General features: G+C 42.0%; 1 protein-coding gene across 3 annotated transcripts in view; it reads right to left on the bottom strand.

Annotated features, from left to right (window-relative positions):
- LOC130294857 (NACHT, LRR and PYD domains-containing protein 3-like) overlaps positions 1-14478 on the bottom strand; it is a 72999-nt gene that overhangs the window by 56575 nt on the left and 1946 nt on the right. Inside the window, exons 1-2 of one of the 3 annotated variants that reach the window (XM_056544951.1) lie at positions 11962-12438; positions 10578-10728 (exon numbers count right to left, since the gene is read on the bottom strand). The gene's annotated coding sequence lies outside the window, so the exon portion shown is untranslated. Of the gene's footprint in view, positions 1-10577; positions 10729-11961; positions 12439-14478 lie in introns of those variants that run through there. The other 2 variants (XM_056544947.1, XM_056544948.1) reach the window with 2 other exon arrangements.

Raw genomic sequence — 14478 nt, 5'->3', positions numbered from 1 at the left:
GATCTAAGTCTTTTTCCTGGCGGAGCTCCTGATGTCTCTCAGAAAAACGCATGTCAATGCGGGTGGCCAAATGGATAAGTTCTTGCAGGTTGGCAGGAATCTCTCGTGCGGCCAGCACATCCTTGATGCTACTGGATAGGCCTTTTTTAAAGGTCGCGCAGAGAGCCTCGTTATTCCATGATAATTCGGAAGCAAGAGTACGAAATTGGATGGCGTACTCGCCCACTGAAGAATTACCCTGGACCAGGTTCAGCAGGGCAGTCTCGGCAGAAGAAGCTCGGCTGGTTCCTCGAAGACACTACGGACTTCAGCGAAGAAGGACTGGACTGTGGCAGGATCATTGCGGTCCCAGAGTGGTGTGGCCCAAGACAAGGCCTTTCCTGAAAGAAGGCTCACTACGAACGCCACCTTAGACCGTTCTGTAGGAAACAAGTCCGACAACATCTCCATATGCAGGGAACATTGAGACAGAAATCCACGGCAGAGTCTAGAGTCCCCATCAAATTTGTCCGGCAGGGACAAGCGGAGGCTAGGAGCGGCCACTCGCTGCGGAGGAGGTGCAGGAGCTGGCGGAGGAGATGGTTGCTGCTGTAGCAGAGGCAGAAGTTGCTGTAACGTGGCGGTCAACTGCGACAGCTGCTGTCCTTGTTGGGCAATTTGCTGCGATTGCTGAGCGACCACCGTGGTAAGGTCAGCGAGACTTGGCAGCGGCACCTCAGCGGGATCCATGGCCGGATCTACTGTCACGATTCGGCTTACAGGTTGTGGATCCACTGTGTCAGCGAGGGATTGGCGTGGACCGTGCTGGTGGACCGGTTCTAAGAGGCTACTGGTGTTCACCAGAGCCCGCCGCAAAGCGGGATGGTCTTGCTGCGGCAGTAGCAACCAGGTCGTATCCACTAGCAACGGCTCAACCTCGCTGACTGCTGAGAAGGCGTGGGACAGAAGGACTAGGCAGAGGCAAGGTCAGACGTAGCAGAAGGTCGGGGCAGGCGGCAAGGTTCGTAGTCAAGATGGATAGCAGGAGTTCAGGTAACACAGGCTTGGACAACACTAAAACGCTTTCACTGGCACAAGGCAACAAGATCCGGCAAGGGAGTGCAGGGGCAGTGAGCAGATATAGCCAGGGAGCAGGTGGAAGCCAATTAAGCTAATTGGGCCAGGCACCAATCATTGGTGCACTGGCCCTTTAAGTCTCAGAGAGCTGGCGCGCGCGCGCCCTAGAGAGCGGAGCCGCGCGCGCCAGCACATGATAGCAGGGGACCGGGACGGGTAAGTGACTTGGGATGCGATTCGCGAGCGGGCGCGTCCCGCTGTGCGAATCGCATCCCCGACGGCCATGTCAGTGCAGCGCTCCCGGTCAGCGGGACCGACCGGGGCGCTGCAGGGAGAGAGACGCCGTGAGCGCTCCGGGGAGGAGCAGGGACCCGGAGCGCTCGGCGTAACACTAGGCAAAAAAAGGAGTGGCTCAAATAAGAACCACATTAAGGACATTTTATGGTGTGGAAACTGACTCGGCCACTCCCCGTCCTTAATGTGCTTCTTATTTGAGCCACTCCTTTTTTTTGCCTTGGCTGTCGGTTTTGGGTCATTTTCATGCTGGAATATCTATCCACATCTATGCTGGAGAGTTTGGAATCTGCCTTCATGCTTCTGCGGACAGGTGTCTTTTATACAGGCAACAAGCTGAAATTAGGTGCATTCCCTTTGAGTGAGTGCTCCTAATCTCAGCTCATCATCTGTATAAAAGACAACTGGGAGCCACAAATCTTACTGATTGATAGGGGATCAAATACTTATTTCAGTAAAATGCAAATCAATTCATAACTTTAAATGCAGTTTTGTGGATTATTTTTTTTGTTGTTGTTGTTGTTAGACCCCTGGGGGTCAGGGAATCAATTTTTACAATCCAGTACATTTCACGTTTTTTTATTGCTATCATTCTGTTGTATACTGTGGTTTGGTTGCTGTGAATATAAAATGATTGATGTTGCAGTTATGTTGTTCTTTATTGTGTTCGGATACGCTAAACCTTTCAATACCGTGCTATGTTATGACGGCTTTTGTTTAAAGGGTTGCCCAGGGTTTAAGTCTTCCTTCCATTGTACTATACCCCACAGGTACATTCAAGGAGGTATGTGACCTAGAGAGGTGTAAAATGTCTCTTAAGTAACATCACTTTTGAAGGTTGTTTGAAATGATTTGGCAGCACAAGTTTCCAGGAACAATTCTATGAACCTTTCATTTACCTTTGAGACACACTGATATGGGGATTGTATTGTACAGGTTCTGATTTGTTTTTACTCTGCTGGGTGCTAGACTTATTTTTAGTAATATGGAAAGGAAAGAAAAAAAAAGCACTAGGTGCGCCCCTAGTGAGGACCGTTTTGCGGGTATACCAGAGTGGAGACAGAGATGGGTCCTTACCCTTATGCATTGCGCTCAGGGCACCACACCTACAGTGGCATCTGGAGAAAGAAAAAGCCGGACCGCTGCCACGAGGAACTTCCCGGGGTGACGTCAGTCTCTCCGGTGGAAGTGCAATGTAGAAAGAGTTCCTCTAAATGAAGGTGCTCAAGTGTAGCATAAAGATTTTATTAGCAACGCTAATGTACAGTACTGTACTATACAGTAGAGTCCCAAGGTCAGATGCACAGTGAAATACCCAGGGAATCATTGCCAACTGCTTACTAGCATGGGGTTTCCCAGGCAGAAGCAGAAAGTTTTTTTGTGCACAGTACCAATGCTTCAATTTTCTGAAATAATCTTGATTAAAAATAAAACTGTATACACCTTTTATGCAGACAAATATGTCTGTTACAGTCAGATCCTTGAGTCATGTTTTACCACTTCCATCTGCCTCCTCTTTCTGATAATCTACAGAAAGTAGATGTAGAGGCAGATAGAAGAGAGTAAGCGAGCAAGTGCTCATTCTTCTGCTGATCACATTCTTTTGCCATGTTACAAAAATTATCATTCGTTGGCCACATATCTCCATGTTACAGCATTTGAAGAAAGCAGAAACAGCCTGGAAGTATTAGCACAAACCTTCTACTGATGAAAGGAACTTCTGAATCCACAGCAGTTAAGAACTATAATCCAGTGCTGTATCCGTATCTTAATCTATTACGCATTAATGGTCTTAAGTGCTTCAGGAAGGCATTAGATCAAAACTCAACTAAAATCTATCCAAGACAATCTAAGACAAGGATGGACACTACTTCAGTCATAATTTTATTATTACCTATGTCAGCTCCTATAAAGAAAACTCTAAATATCAGAATAGAGTTCCTCTAAATGAAGGCACTGGTCCTCAAGTGTAGTATAAAGATTTCATTAGCAATGCGTCTCATTCGAAACGCGTTGCTAATAAAATCTTTATTCTACACTAGGGGACCAGCGCCTTCATTTAGAGGAACTCTATTCTGAAAATTTCTATATTAGACTTATTTTTAGGGAATGGGCTGTCTAATGGTCATATTGGATTTTTGAGTAGTATGAGGTGTGAGATATGGGTAATATTGAAGGATCTCCTAACACATTCCCATGATATTTAGATTTTTCTTTATAGGAGCTGACGTAGGTTGTAATAAAATTATGACTGAAGTAGTGTCCATCCTTGTCATCGATTGTGTTAGATTTTAGTTGAGTTTTCATCTAATGCCCTCCTGAAGGCCGATATTATGATGTCTTTCGGGTATCTCCTTTTGCACAATTTTTTTAATTCATAATTTTACTTTGCTGTTTGTAATATAAAATTTTTTGTACAATTCCTTTAGTATCCTTTCAATTGGTTGCATGGGATGTTCTTTTTCCATTTGAAATAATGGCAGCTTTTGAAATCCAAGAAGCTATTACTGTCTAGTTTAGTAATCACTTTGCTCTTTTATGAGGAGAGATTTAAATGTGAGGTATTCACATCCCTATGTCCAACCCATTATGTACATTTTGATAAATATAAGTGTGAATTGTTGTCCTTTTTTTATATCGAAATGAAGTCTATGCTGTGTTCTCACTACCTCATGTTTCTGATGAAGGAGCACTTCAGACCATTAATGCGTAATAGATTAAGATACGGATACAGCACTGGATTAAACTTCTTAACTGCTGTGGATTCAGAAGTTCCTTTCATCAGTAGAAGGTTTGTGCTAATCCTTCTAGGCTGTTTCTGCTTTCTTCAAATGCTGTAACAGGGAAATATGGGGTCAAGGAATGATAATTATTGTACCAAGGCAAAAGAATGTGATCAGCAGAAGAATGAGCACTTGCTCGCTTACTCTGTTCTATCTGCCTCCACATCTACTTTCTGTAGATTATCAGAAAGAGGAGGCAGATGGTAGTGGTAACACATGACTCAAGGATCTGGCTGTAACAGAGACATATTTGTCTGCATAAAAGGTGTATACAGTTTTATTTTTAATCAAGATTATTTCCAAAAATTGAAGCATTGGTACTGTGCAAAAAAAACGTTCTGCTTCTGCCTGGGAAACCCCATGGTAGTAAGCAGCTGGCAAAGATTCCCTGTGTATTTCACTGTGCATCTGATCTTGGGACTCTACTGTATAGTACAGTACTATAAATTTCTAGAATCTATGTAAACTGCATAGAGCTGTGTAGTGTGGCCAACACTAACATGTCATACTGGGATGCTGGAATAACTCACCCAAGGCCGCCATCAGGGGGGTACAGCTGGTACCTCAGTAAGGGGCCTGGACCCCTTTGCAAAACATAACTAAGTACTAGGTGGCAAAACTTTTGTTGGCAATAACAGAGGTAAGACGTTTCTTGTAGCTGCCCTCCAGGTTTGCACACATCTCAGCAGGGTTTTGTCCCACTCCTCTCTGCAGATCCTCTCCAAGTCATTAAGGTTTTGAGATGACATTTGGGAACTCCAAACTCCTCCACAGATTTTCTATGGGATTAAATAGGAACTGTCACTTGGAAAAAATTTGACATGTCCTAGCTTATCAAAAGTTTTTTTCCCTTGGGATCTGAGTATTTAGACCTCTGCCGAACAGGAGAACGAGCCGGGAGAAGTCAACCCTCAGTGTGTCCTCCCCTGGCTCTGTGTCACGTGATCAAAACAAACTCTAAATGTAAGTCTAAGGTGCATGTCCTCATCACGTAAGACAGAGCAGGGAGAGGACAGCGTGTTCTTGTCCTGACTCGTTCTCCTGATTGGTGCAGGCCTGAACACTCAGACAACTGCTCATCAAACTTAGGACATGTCAAAAAATTTGACAGCAGCAGTCGGACCCCTCTCGATCAGACACTAATCCCCTATCAATTTACTTCCATTTTACTTTCCCCCATCCAGCTAGTCAAACCATTGCAATTATAAGAAAATGGTTAATTCAGGACTATGCAAAGTTAGGCTCCTTTCACAATATGACTGTTGCTCCGTTATTGATGGACGTTAATGGGTCTTTTTGTTTTTTTCTGCTTTAGCTTCCATTAACGTCCGTTATTGTAACAGAGCAAAACGGGAGTTATAACGGGCAAAGAGGATCCCATTTACTTGAATGGGATTTCTCTAACGTCCGTTATAAGTCCCGTTATGATAGCGGTAGAAAAAGACGTGACATGCACAAATTTTTCTCCCGCTATATTCCTAACGGACGTCACCTACCGGACAAAAACAGTAGTGTAAAAGGAGCCTTAATAAATACAAATGCCTATGTATATACTATATCTATACATATGTATGTGTTATCTTTCTTTATTGGCATCAGAGAAAACATTACAGTACAGTAGTACTATAATTATTGCACAACATGAGAATACAAAAAAAAAAAAAGTTAGAAATGTGCATGAGTAATGGAGATTCCAGGAAACATTAAGGAAATAATTATTGGAAATACATAAAGAAATCAGGAAGACAAGTAAAACCCCTGAAATAACATGCAGCAGGGGCAGCACTAAGAATCTTCATCTTGCCAAAACAGTCTATATAAACCCTCTAACTCTCTCCCATAACTATATCATCATGACAGTGATAAGAAGCCTTAAAATAAGAGGATAAGAGGAAGTAAGAAAAAGAAAGGAGAAAGGGAGAGAAAAAAAAAACTCCATACATATTTATATCTACCCATCTCTATCTATCTAACACAAGCAAGAGAATACAGCAGCACATTGCTAGCACAAGGATACAGATAAAACATGAAATGCTATATTGTTGGTTCGTGCACCCCACCCATCTTATTAGGTGCTGGATGTCTCAGACCTTACAAGCCTGGTAACTGACTGCTCAGAGGCACATTCATAGTGTAGGGTCCGTCCCAATGAGGTCACCTTATCATGGTGGGATGGTACACGCTATTTGGCCAAATGGTGAGCGAAGCTCCTCAATTTTTCATTTTTCATTGTAACAATATAGCATTTCATGTTTTATCTGTATTTTTGTGCTAGCAGTGTGCTGCTGTATTCTCCTGCTTGTTTATACTCAGCCTAGCAGTCTGCACCTGTGTACCGGGTCCATGCAATAGTTGTGTATCAGTATGTGCTGCCATTTTTTCCCTTTTTTTGTATCTATTTATCTATCTCATATCTATTTATCTATCGATCTCATATCTATCTATCTCATATCTATCTATCTATCTATCTCATATGTATCTCATATTTATCTATCCATCTCATATCTATCTATCTCATATCTATTTATCTATCTCATAATTATCTATCTATCTCATATCTATCTCATATTTATCTATCGATCTCATATCTATCTCATATCCATCTATCTATCTATCTCATATCTATCTATTATGAAGAAGAAGGGAAGATGCAAAGATCTTCCAAAGAAAACGGTGCTTTGCAGAGCGGCGCTCACCTCCTGTCAGCTGGCAACTTAATAAACCGTCAGGATACAGGCTCATTCATAAAACCATGAGAGATTTTATTTGCAATGGATAAAACAGGAACAACGCGTTTCGAGGGGCAGAGACCCCCTCTTCGTCAGGTTCTGATTGGCAATGGGGTCTGACGTGCATTTTATGCCCGTCAAAAAGCCCGGGAAAATTAAACAACTTCACAATGAAATACATGATACATAAGTGAATGACAGATGCAGATTCTCATCCGTGCGGTAATATAGGTGGCAATATAACATAAAACATTCTTTATCTAATATATCTTAGAAATAACAATAATGCAAAAAAGTGTCCCGATCAGATTTATACATTCATGTGTCTGTTGGTTTCAGTGGGGTAACGTGTCAGCGGACTCGTGGTCCTGTGTGGTAGACCATGGACATAGGACCACGAGTCCGCTGACACGTTACCCCACTCAAACCAACAGACACATGAATGTATAAATCTGATCGGGACACTTTTTTTGCAATATTGTTATTTCTAAGATATATTAGATAAAGAATGTTTTATGTTATATTGCCACCTATATTACCGCACGGATGAGAATCTGCATCTGTCATTCATTTATGTATCATGTATTTCATTGTGAAGTTGTTTAATTTTCCCGGGCACGTCAGACCCCATTGCCAATCAGAACCTGACGAAGAGGGGGTCTCCGCCCCTCGAAACGCGTTGTTCCTGTTTTATCCATTGCAAATAAAATCTCTAATGGTTTTATGAATGAGCCTGTATCCTGACAGTTTATTAAGTTGCCGGCTGACAGGAGGTGAGCGCCGCTCTGCAAAGCACCGTTTTCTTTGGAAGATCTTTGCATCTTCCCTTCTTCTTCATTGTCGGGACTGTCCTCCACGGGTGGAAATACGGGACAGGTGCTGGCTGCACTCCTCCACATATCTTCCCCGAAAGTGTTGGAAACAAGCGGTAATAGGTGTTGTGCTCTCAGCGCAACACAACAAGGGGAGCAAAACCTTCTCCTGATCTTATCTGATTTTTTCTTTTAAAAAAGATAATCGTGCTTCGATGCGCACGGGTCCTTCTCTGTTTTTGTTTCTACATTTACATATCTATCTATCTCTCTCATATCTATCTATCTATCTCATATCTATCTATTTCATATCTATCTATCTAAATCCACACAAAGACGTTCCACAGCACTCCAAAAGTAGATAAACCAAACGTGTTTATTGACCCATGGTCAGAAGTATCTATCTCATATCTATCTATCTATCTATCTATCTATCTAAGAACAATAAATCTGCAGCACTCCAAGCCAAAATTAAATATCTCACTATCTGAAATACAGGATCCTTTCCCTGTCGTTCATGCGTCAACTGTCCTTTGATGGACAAGGGTTCCATTTTTAAACGCCCTTGGACATCCAAGGAATATAAGATTAGATTTAATTTGTCATGTATATCTAAATATGTGCTATGTGTTTTATCTTGTTCATGCCAACTTTTGTATGTGGGTGAGACGACTTTAGAATTTCGCACACACATTAATAATCATAGATACACTAGACCTACCTGTATCTAAATATTTCACTGAAGCGGGACAGAATGAGCATGATCTGCGATTTACTCTCATAGATCATGTCCCTATGCCTAAGAGCGGCGGAGATCGTACTTCCTTACTCAAGAGGTGTGAATTACGCTGGATTTTTTAACTTGAAACATTACGTCCAAAAGGTTTGAATGTTGAATTTAATGTCACCCCTGGAATGTCATAATATGTAAAGATCATGGTCCCTTATGTTGCTTTTGATTTTGTGCCTATTTTTGAAGAGCTGTTTTTAATTATGTTTTTATTCTTTCACTTTCTTCTCAGACATAAGGATTTCCACCACTGATGTTTGTTTAGCGTATATACATATTTTTCTTTCTGAGGGAGGTTGATTGTGTCCACTCAAACGGTCAGAAACAGACTCCATGAGGGTGGTATAAGGGCTCGACATCCACAGATGGGGGTTGTGCTTACAGCCCAACACTGTGCAGGACGTTTGGCATTTGCCAGAGAACACCAAGATTGGCAACTTCACCACTGGTGCCCTGTGCTCTTCACAGATGAAAGCAGGTTCACACTGAGCACATGTGACAGACGTGACAGAGTCTGGAGACGCTGTGGAGAACGTTCTGCTGCCTGCAATATCCTCCAGCATGACTGGTTTGGCGGTGGGTCAGTAATGGTGTGTAGTGGCATTTCTTTGGGGGCCGCACAGCCCTCCATGTCCTTGCCTAACTGCCATTAGGTACTGAGGTGAGATCCTCAGACACCTTGTGAGACCATATCCTGGTGCGGTTGGCCCTGGGTTCCTCCTAATGCAAGACAATGCTAGACCTCATGTGTCTGGAGTGTGTCAGCAGTTCCTGCAAGAGGAAGGCATTGATGCTATGGACTGGCCTGCCGTTCCCTAGACCTGAATCTGATTGGGCACATCAGGGACGTCTCGCTCCATCCCCCACAGACTGTCCAGGAGTTGGCGGATGCTTTAGTCCAGGTCTGGGACATCCCTCAGAAGACCATCTGCCACCTCATCAGGAGCATGCCCAGGTGTTGTAGGGAGGTCATACGGGCACGTGGAGGCCGCACACACTACTGAGCCTCATTTTGACTTGTTTTCCACTTAGATTTTGAGTGTGACTCCATATCCAGACCTCTATGGGTTGATAAATTTGATTTCCATTGATAATTTTTGTGTGTGATTTTGTTGTCAGCGCATTCAACTATGTAAAGACGAAAGTATTTCATACGATTAGTTCATTCATTCAGATCTAGGATGCGTTATCTTAGTGTTCCCTTTATTTTTTTGAGCAGTGTATTTCAGGCGCTAAAGGCTTGTATAATTTTAATTTCTGCATTGTCTAGGGCCTTTCTAGATTTCTACAGCATGCAGAGGGTTAACATTTGAACACTGCAGTGAATGTTCTTGTACAGCTGAAACCAGAATCTAGTCACCTGTCGGTCTCCTAGCCTTGGATAGGGGGATACGATGTTTAGGGGCGGAGTACCCCTTTAAGGGATTAAGATAATGAGGGAGAAATAGATGCAATATCACAAAATAAAAAGAAATCCTTTGCTAGAAATAAACCATCAAAACCTGTCTCAATAGAAAAAACACAGCCCCCTTAAGGGGGAACTCCGCCCCTACACATCTTATCTCCTATCTAAAGGATGTCTTATCCCAGATAAGATTTCTTATCCCAGCTGCGGGACCCCCGCGATCTATGTGCAGCACCGGGCGCTCGTTTAGAATGCTGGGTGTGGGCGGTCGTGACGTCACGGCCATGCCCCTTTTGACGTCACACCACGCCCCCTCAATGCAAGTCTATGGGAAGGGGCGTGACTACCGTCACGCCCCTTCCCATAGACTTGCATTGAGGGGGCGTGGTGTGACGTCAAAAGGGGCATGGCCGTGACGTCACAACCCCCCGCTGCCCGCACCCAGGGTTCCCCTTTAAGCAATATACTTTATAAAGTGCTGTATACCAAAATATAGTGTGCAAACAACACAAAAAGAAACTATGCCAATTTCAAAGCTCTCCAAACAGTATTAAAGATAAGAGAGCGAAGAGGAAATGGCGGGGTTACATATAACCTCCTGAGGAAGCCACAGAACCAGCTACTGCAGCTTCCTGAGCAGTGAACTGAATAACAAAATGTACAGAACATATATACACACATATCAACGGAATAAATAATTCTCTATACCTGTTCACAGCGGCATCAGGATCCCTGTCAGCACCAGGAACTTAGAACTACGGATGACCAAGTCACACAGGACGACACAGGATGTGCAAGAGGAAAAGCGTAAGAGAAAGTAAAAAAAAAAAAAAAAAAAAAGTGTGCTGGCGCCATCTATCTGCCAAAAAAAAGAAATATATTCAAAAGATGAACGTGCTGGATACACACAAACACCCTGAATTATTATATTCTACAATATAAAGTAGAATCACTTATGTGTTACTCTGCAATATTAAGGATGAAAAATAAAGAAAAAAGAAAAAATACATTCGGAAAAAAAAACATTAAAAAAATCATGAACTAAATGTAGTTTATACAAGGCATTTTGAATATTTTTATTACCGTATATTATAGATCCTGACCACAGCATATACACTATTTCTACATTTTGTCAAATGTTGATTCAGATTTATTTCCCATTGTTTAGAAATGGGGGGGGGGGGATGTTACATAAATTTCAGAATTATTTACAACAAAAAAAAAAATAATAATCTGAAAATTGTTGAGTGCAAATGTATTCACCTTCTCTACTGTGAAACCCCTAACAAAGATTTGGTGTGACCATTTGCTTTCACAAGTCACATAAGTAGTAAATAGGGTGCACCTGTCTGCAGTTTCATCTCTTGTTCTGTGAAGGCCTCAGAGTTTGTTACAGACCATTACTGAACAAATAGCAGCACGAAGACCAAGGAGCTTGCCAAACAGGTCAGGGATACAGCTGTGGAGTACAAGGCAGGGTTAGGTTTAAAAGAAAAAAAAAATATCCCAAGCTTTGAACATATCAAGGATCATCATATAATCCATCAGCTGTTGGCTGTCTGTTTATGCTGGGAGTTGTAGTTTTACAACATCTGGAGGGCCACAGTTTGGAGGCCACTGGTTTAGATCAAAGCATGTGAATGTCCTACAATGCCCCAAAGCCCATACTTGAATCGATTTGAGAATCAGTTTTTTTTTTTCAAACGTTGTGCCTCCAGCTGTTGCAAAACTACAACTCCCAGCATGTCCGGACAGCCTTTGGCTGTCCGGACATGCTGGGATTTGTAGTTTCACCACAGCTGGGCGGCTAGTCTAGAGCACAATTGTGTGGTACACAGCAAAATTCATCCCAGCATCAGTTTTACTGCAGATAACGCCCCTTCTTGTATTGTATAGACATACAGGGCCGGATTAACTATTGCAAATACGAGCTGGGTCTGATAAAGGGGCGTGGCTGTAGTGACTGAGGGTGGGGCTTCAGTAAAATAAGGCGTGACCTAAATTTGCCAACATTTTTGCACAGATTCTGCTTTAAAGTGATCCAACAAATAGTTCACAAAACTTAGACAGTCTTCAGATGTTCCAGATTTACCTTAGAGTCTGATACTCAGGAACAGATTTTATGTCTGATTCTTAGATGATGCAAAATGCTCCAGATTTATCAAAGTCCATCAGGCTGATAGATCCGGCCGGTCTGTTTAGTCGCTATCAGTTGGCCCACTTCAGTCCGATTTGGGGTGCACTAAGGCCACACCCTATTTAACATAAGCCACACCCCTTTGCATAGACCACTCTCCTTTTGTTGGACCCAGCAAGAAGCGTCTATAAAGTGTCTAAAACTCATAATGCACAAGTCATGTAAGAAAACATTTTTGGGGCTCCAAATTTCACCAGAATTCAGGCACACTTAGTAGTGTACCTAGGCATTGGTGAAACCATCTTAACACCATCACTACCTACCTGGCTACCTATACCTAACCAACATTTCTACCTACATGGCAACCTATACCTCACCAACATTTCTACCTACCTGGCTACCTATACCTAACCAACATTTCTACCTACCTGGCTACCTATACCTAACCAACATTTCTACCTACCTGGCTACCTATACCTAACCAACATTTTTACCTACATGGCTACCTATACCTCACCAACATTTCTACCTACATGGCTACCTATACCTCACCAACATTTCTACCTACATGGCTACCTATACCTCACCAACATTTCTACCTACATGGCTACCTATACCTCACCAACATTTCTACCTACATGGCTACCTATACCTAACCAACATTTCTGCCTACCTGGCTACCTATACCTCACCAACATTTCTACCTACCTGGCTACCTATTCCTAACCAACATTTCTACCTACCTGGCTACCTATACCTCACCAACATTACTACCTACATGGCCACCTATACCTTACCAACATTTCTACCTACATGGCTACCTATTCCTAACCAACATTTCTACCTACCTGGCTACTTATTCCTAACCAACATTTCTACCTACCTGGCTACCTATACCTAACCAACATTTCTACCTACATGGCTACCTATACCTCACCAACATTTCTACCTACCTGGCTACCTATTCCTAACCAAACATTTCTACCTACCTGGCTACCTAACCAACATTTCTACCTACCTGGCTACCCATTCCTAACCAACATTTCTACCTACCTGGCTACCTATACCTCACCAACATTTCTACCTACCTGGCTACCTATACCTCACCAACATATCTACCTACCTGGCTACTCATTCCTAACCAACATTTCTACTTACCTGGCTACCTATACCTCACCAACATTTCTACCTACCTGGCTACCTATACCTCACCGACATTTCTACCTACCTGGCTACCTATTCCTAACCAACATTTCTACCTACCTGGCTACCTATTCCTAACCAACATTTCTACCTACCTGGCTACCTAAACAACATATATATGTACATGGATATGTACATGGATTTTTAACCAACATTGCTACCAAGAAAATTGAAACACAGGAAATAATAGAGATTTTGAGGGGTGTTAAGGGACAAAAGGTGAAGAATTTGTTGGGGATAGTATATAGAAAGACGGTGAATAGCAATGGGAACATCCAGAAATTAAAATGTAAAAAGAAATGGGAGAAGGATGTAGGGGGAATAAATGAGGAGGAATTGGAGGAAATTTGTAAAAATGTTAGGAGGTAAATATGAATCACAGTGTTACTTTCTGGAAATTGAATCATAGGATTTACTACACTCCAAAACTTCTCAAGAAAATGGGTATAAGAAAGGATGCCCTGTGTCCTAAGTGTGGTGGGGTAGAAGCTGACCTATTACACTTAATGTGGGACTGTTGGAGAGTCAAAGAATTTTGGCAGAGTGTGTATAGAAAAATTGAGAAGGACTTTAACCCCTTAAGGACGCAGGGTTTTTCCGTTTTTGCACTTTCGTTTTTTCCTCCTTAATTTTTAAAAATCATAACCCTTTGAATTTTGCACCTAAAAATCCATATGTGGCTTATTTGTTGCGCCACCAATTCTACTTTGTAATGACATCAGTCATTTTACCCAAAAATCCACGGCGAAACAAAAAAAAAATCATTGTGCGACAAAATTGAAGAAAAAACAAAATTTTGTGACTTTGGGGGCTTCGGTTTCTACGCAGTACATTTTCCGGTAAAAATGACACCTTCTCTTTATTCTGTAGGTCCATACGGTTATAATGATCCCCTACTTACATAGGTTTGATTTTGTTGCACTTCTGGAAAAAATCATAACTACATGCAGGAAAATGTTTACGTTTAAAATTGTCATCTTTTGACCCCTAAAACTTTTTTATTTTTATGTGTACCGGGCAGTATGGGGCTCATTTTTTGCGCCGTGATCTGAAGTTTTTAGCAGTACCATTTTTGTATTGATCTGACTTTTTATTCATTTTTTCATGATATAAAAAGTGACCAAAAATACGCTATTTTGCGTGTACGCCATTGACCGTGCAGTTTAATATATTTTTTATAATTCAGACATTTATGCACGCGGCGATACCACATATGTTTATTTTTATTATGGTTACATCTTTTTTACATGGAATTTGGAAAAAGGGGGG

This window comes from Hyla sarda, chromosome 11 (genome assembly GCF_029499605.1).
Source record: "Hyla sarda isolate aHylSar1 chromosome 11, aHylSar1.hap1, whole genome shotgun sequence".
Lineage (NCBI taxonomy): Eukaryota > Metazoa > Chordata > Amphibia > Anura > Hylidae > Hyla > Hyla sarda.
Note: the sequence above shows the minus strand (reverse complement) of the source record. Positions and strands in the feature narration are given on the sequence as shown.